The sequence below is a fragment of the Hyperoodon ampullatus genome (assembly GCF_949752795.1).
Source record: "Hyperoodon ampullatus genome assembly, chromosome: 19".
In the NCBI taxonomy this organism is placed as follows: Eukaryota; Metazoa; Chordata; class Mammalia; order Artiodactyla; family Ziphiidae; genus Hyperoodon; species Hyperoodon ampullatus.
Window position 1 is genome coordinate 23,624,300 of NC_136932.1, and position 6,000 is coordinate 23,630,299.

Genomic DNA, 6,000 nt, shown 5'->3' on the forward strand with positions numbered 1-6,000 from the left:
AAAAGACCCATTACAGACTGGGAGACAATGTTCTTGAATCACATACCTGACAAACTCTGTGCATCTAGGATATATGAAGAACTCTAAAAACTCAACATTAAAAAAAAAAATCTGATTACATAATAGGCAGAGAAGTGCACAGACATTTCACCAAAGAAGATATAGGGATGGGAAATAAATGCCAGAAGTATTCAACATCAACAGCCATTAGAGAAATGAAAATTAAAACTGCAGTAATATCTCACATCTACCAGAATGGCTAAAATGAAAAACAGTGATGACGCTGACAGGGATGCAGAGAAACTGGGTCATTCATACATTTTTGGTAAGAATGTACATGGGTAAAAATCACCCTGGAAAATACTTGGCAGTTCTTTCAAAACTAAAAATGGACTTACCATATGACCCAGTATTTGCACTACTGGACATATATCCTGGAGAAATAGAGACTTATTTCTATGCAAGAACTTATACATGAATGTTCACAGCAGATGTATTCATTACAGCTCAACTGGAAACAACTTATGTCTCCTTCAAAGGCTAAAGGGTTTAACAAACTGTGGTATATCCATACCATGGAATGGTATTCAGCAACAACAAAGAATAAACTATGGATACATGCGATAACTTGAATGAACCTCAAGGAAATGATGCTGGATGAAAAAGGCCAGTCTCAGAAAGGAGATGCATGATTCCATGTGCACCACAATCAAGAAGTAATGAGGGCTTCCCTGGTGGTGCAGAGGTTGAGAGTCCGCCTGCCGATGCAGGGGATGCGGGTTCGTGCCCCAGTCCGGGAAGATCCCACATGCCGCAGAGAGGCTGGGCCCGTGAACCATGGCCGCTGAGCCTGCGCGTCCGGAGCCTGTGCTCCGCAATGGGAGAGGCCACAACAGTGAGAGGCCCGCATACCACACACACACGCAAAAAAAGTAATGAAATGGAAAAGGAGAACAGATCAGTGGTTGCCAGGGATTAGGGACGGCAGGGGTGGGGGTCAGAGGTGGGGAGTAAAATCAGAGGGTCTTGTAGTGCCATACACTTGGGTATCTTGATTGCAGTAGTCGTTATGCAAGGCTGCACGTGTGATACAACTGCACAGAGTGACACACACACACATACACACACACGAGGTCTTATATTGCTGGTGAAATGTGAACACGTTCTACAGTTTGCACCAACACCACTTTCTTGGTTTTGATATGATACTAGGGTTGTGTAAGATGTTAACATTGTGGGGGCACAGATGGGGAAGGGTACAGGGGACTTTGTACATTTCTTTGCCACCTCCTGTGAATCTACAATTACTTCAAAATAAAGTTTTAAAAGTATACCCCCTGGGCTTCCCTGGTGGCGCAGTGGTTGAGAGTCCGCCTGCTGATGCAGGGGACGCGGGTTCGTGCCCCAGTCCGGGAAGATCCCACATGCCGCAGAGCGGCTGGGCCAGTGAACCATGGCCGCTGAGCCTGCGCGTCCGGAGCCTGTGCTCCGCAACGGGAGAGGCCACAACAGTGAGAGGCCCGCGTACCACACACACAAAAAAAAGAAACCCCAGTCTTGGTAGTAGATATGGAAAGAATTCCTCCTGCAGATCCTCATGAAAGGAGCACTCTCACTTGAATGTGGCTCTGCAGTCCAGGGCGCTGAAGAACAGCCCTCCCCTCTGCTCTGTCCTTAGAAGTTCTTCAGTGGAAAGTGTGTTTACATGGTTGCATAAGATGCAATGACCAAAGTCTTACAGAACATGATCATTTTTATTAGCACATTCCAACACCAGGGGTGCACTGTCCGATAGGGAATGATCACGGTTAAGGTCAGAAACCTCTACAAAGGGAGGTGCTTTTTTATAGATGAGCAGAAGCCTGAAACATTTAAGTTTCCATTGGTACGGCCTCTCATTGTACTTGGTCTGCTTTTATGGTACCTCTGCTGTAATTGTTTTTCTTGGAATTTCCATTCCTCCCATGCAGATGCTTTGATAGGTGGTCATACCCCCAGCTAGGCAGGAAATACCCTCCCCACCCAACAGAGAGACAAAGAAACAAGATGGAGGCTCCAGGAGAGGGTGCCCTGCTTCACCAGGACCAGAGCTCCCTTAGGGATTTGGGCCAAAGGCTCAGCTAACAAAGGAGTGGTCCTTCGTCTCATGTTTGCCTTCTGTTTATATGGGCAGGATTTAGGTGTCAGGATGCTGAGTTCTCAGCAAATACCATCTTTCTACCTCAAACCACATTTTATAGTAGTGGCTCTCTCAGGGGTTTGCTTGTTTGCTCAGATCTATATGGAAAAGGCAGAAAGTCCATGTCCAGTGACCTTTTCGGATTTACACAGGACCCCATCTGCTGAACACATTTGTAGAATCTTTAACCAACTAGTAATGAGTTCAAAGCTACCCATTCCATATAGACTGACCGACTATGATTATTTTTTTCAGGTCTCAGAACAATAAGTATTTGGCTTCCGCCTTTCAAAGGCTCTCCTTTCTAACAACTATCTCCATAGCCAAGGTATTGCTCACCAGTCCAAAAATGAACTCCCATTCCCTGGAAATCTGTAAAGTGCAAGCATTTGGATTAAGACGATGATCCTGCCAGACTTACGTGGAACTGGTCTGAGGTTGTTCAAATGCTTCTTTTGGGATTTTAAGGCCAGGGTTTCTCTTCTTGCCTGTTGGGAAAGATGGAAGAATAAAGTTAAGGTCTGAATCACAGCATGAGAGCCGGGACAGAGACTGCAGCAGAAAAAAGGACGGAACTGGGAACGCAGGTCTCATTTCCGCATTCAGAACCCCACTTCCTACCAGGCCGGCTGTGAATGACAAGCACCAGTCACCAGGCTGAGCAGAGCTTCCCAAGTGCAGACTGAGGTCACGGATGAGGTTTTTCACCAGTGCAGGGTGCAATGTCAGTATAATAAGTCCAATCCTCTTTACCCAGGAAGACCTGCCCTTTTCTCCCTGCTGGGAGTTGGGCATTCCAACTTCTTCTTTATTTTCTTGTACACAACAATGGTAATGGTAGACGGTGTTCGTTATAGGGTTTTTTCCTTTATAATGTCAGTCAGATGTACTCACACTTCTCTTAGTGTACCACAGTTTTCTAAATTGGTCTTTGATTAGCTGACAGAGTGAACCACGGAGGTAGAATAGAACATACTTCCCCACTGTTCTCCCCTTCCTGTTCTCAACCACCTGCCGTAAGTTAAAACACCTAAGCGAAGGGTAGAGTAATACTTATTTACTTTTTCCCTGTTCCAAAAAAGGCTTATGATAACAGATGGGCCCACGCAAGGAGGCTGTCGCTTCTCTGGGGGCAAGATGGGAACATAATCAGTGTGTTCATCATCCCCGGGCTGAAACCACAAGAGAGCTTGGCTCAAATACTTTTGTTGATGAGTTTAAAAGAACAGACTGAAAAAGGACGGCTCAAGAAGCGATCAGAGAATCCAGTCTTGTAAAGGCTCGGGATTTTCCTCATCTAAGGACATCCTGTATCTCTTCATGCTTGGCAGGAAACGCCAAAGCAGAGCTGGATACAACACCCGTGGGTTTACATTCTTTCTCACCTCTTCTCTTCTCGTTGCAGGGAGCATTACAGAGCTGACACAAACCCTGCTTAAGGCTCTGAATAGAGATCTGAAGCTGCATGGAAACTGCAGAAGTCACATTCTGTAGCCTCTTGCAGGAAAATGACATCCAAAGACTTCAGTGACTGCTCACCACCAGAGCCAGCACTGACCCAGTCAGAATCAGAATCCAGGTCTCCAAACACTCAGGTGGGAACTCTTTCCTCTATGCCACAATGGATGAAGTTTAGAGGTGACCAGAGAGAACGGGAGAGGCCACAGCAGTGAGAGGCCCGCGTACCGCAAAAAAAGAACAAAAAACAAAAACAGATTACATCCAGTTCCTTCACTCTCCAAGAGACCTTCAGGGTCACTTTTCATCTGACTCTTGATATCTTCAACTATAAAATGGTGTAGTAACATCAATACCTACCTTATCAGACTGATGTGAGAACCATGGGATAACACATATGAAAGAGCGATGAAATAATAATCATTATAATCATTATAATCATTTAAAAAAAAACAAGCTGCACAGTCTCATAAAAGAAAATGAGTCATTTAAGAAACTCAGGAACAGGGACTTCCCTAGTGGTCCAGTGGGTAAAGCTCCGTGCTCCCAATGCAGGGGGCCCGGGTTCGATCCCTGGTCAGGGAACTAGATCCCGCATGCGTGTCACAACCAAGAGTCCTCATGCCGCAACAAAGATCCCGTGTGCCGCAACTAAGACCCGGCACTGCCAAAATAAATAAATAAATATTTAGAAACTCAGGAACAGAATTGGTATATTATCATAGTCCAGTGTAATGTATAATTGCGATCTTTCTTTCTATGCCTTCAAAATCCAGAAATCTAGATCAATTCTGCCAAGTTGCATAAAGCCAGGAAGCAACATGCTTGGCAGTAATCAACACAGAGAAAGCCTTTCAGACCCACCTTCACTGAGTGAAGTTAAGTCAGAGAAAAACAAATATTGTATATTAATGCATATATGTGGAATCTAGAAAAATGGTACCGATGAACCAGTTTGCAGGGCAGAAATAGAGATGCAGAGAACAAACATATGGACACCAAGGGGGGAAAGTGGTGGGCAGGTGGGATGAATTGGGAGATAGGGATTGACATGGATACACTGATGTGTATAAAACAGATAACTAATAAGAACCTGCTGTATAAAAAAATAATAAAATTCAAAAAGAAAAAGAACCACCTTCATTTTAACAGGTCTTCTCAGTTCCCTCCTCATTTGGACTTACCTATGCATTTTACAAAAATTCAAAACTCACCATTTACCTTCCTATTCCTGGAGCTCAGATGGCCATTGAGCACATGTCACTGAGTTAGTTATTGACAATACACAGAGCTGTACTATGCTGGATCTGATTGTGAGAAGCCAAATAGATAAATGGCCTAATTCCAACAATTCCCATCCATGGGCCTCAGGCAATACATAGGGAAGGCTATTTTAAATGAGATACTCTAAGGAAGAATGAACAAGTTTGACTTGTCTCAACATCATGCAGATTCAAACACAGGTGACAGAGAATTCAGGTAATCCCAACAAATACAACCCTGTAGTTCTCCCAGATAAAACGAAACAAAATGAAACTAAAATATATTTTTCCTGCAAAAAAGCCTCCCCAGATGCCATTTAAGCAAGCCGAAAGCAAACGTTACTCTTAAGTTCCTACATCTCTCTTCTTCATTTCTAACTCAGCTCTTACAAGATGGATGTCAAGAGAAATACCTATTTATGGAGGAAAACACCTTTGAAAAACTTTAACATAGCAGTGAATTATTACACCATAGGAATTAATTATTCGTAGTTCATTAATAGCAATCGACTATTAAGCTATAACTCAACAAATCATCAAAACATCTACACAAAGAAATAGCAAAAGAAAGAGAGAAAACTTTTGGCACAGAGACTAAAGAAAGAAATGACCCAAACAACAATAAAGTCTTCTAGGTGCGGGAAAAGAAGACCCCTGGTTCTCCTCTGACAAAAAAACAAGAAAAAGAGTTCCAGCAGACACAAAACCTAGTTGAATCAACATTAGAAAACACCCTGCCTTCATTTTTCAACAGTAAATAAAATAAAACAAAAATCACAAAGGCACGCACCAACATTCCATAATTCACTTACTTGACCATCACTGGAAGAACAGCCCCGTAAAAGACCAGCAGAGGTGCCTCTAATAAGGGTTTCAGGGCTGCTGGGAGAGCGAGCAGAAGAAAACCCCAGAGAAGGCTTCTTTACTCAGCTCGGAAGACCGCACTTCAGCCGAGCAAAACGGAGCTGCACAGACTCCACCCCTCCTGCAGTGCCGATCACCCCAAACCTCTGCAAGTTTATTGTTCCCAGGGAAACTCCCACTTCAGGAAGGGAGAGTCGAAGTGGGTCCATTTGAACACCAAGGTGTGACATTAATCAT

General features: G+C 43.8%; 1 protein-coding gene across 1 annotated transcript in view; it reads right to left on the reverse strand.

The window, feature by feature from the left end:
• Positions 1–2,665, reverse strand: part of MAP2K6 (mitogen-activated protein kinase kinase 6) — a gene marked incomplete at its 3' end in the record, with an annotated part of 35,709 nt that extends 33,044 nt beyond the window's left edge. The window contains exon 1 of the mRNA XM_079725748.1: positions 2,601–2,665. The remainder of the gene's footprint in view (positions 1–2,600) is intronic.
• Positions 2,666–6,000: the final 3,335 nt, after the last annotated feature.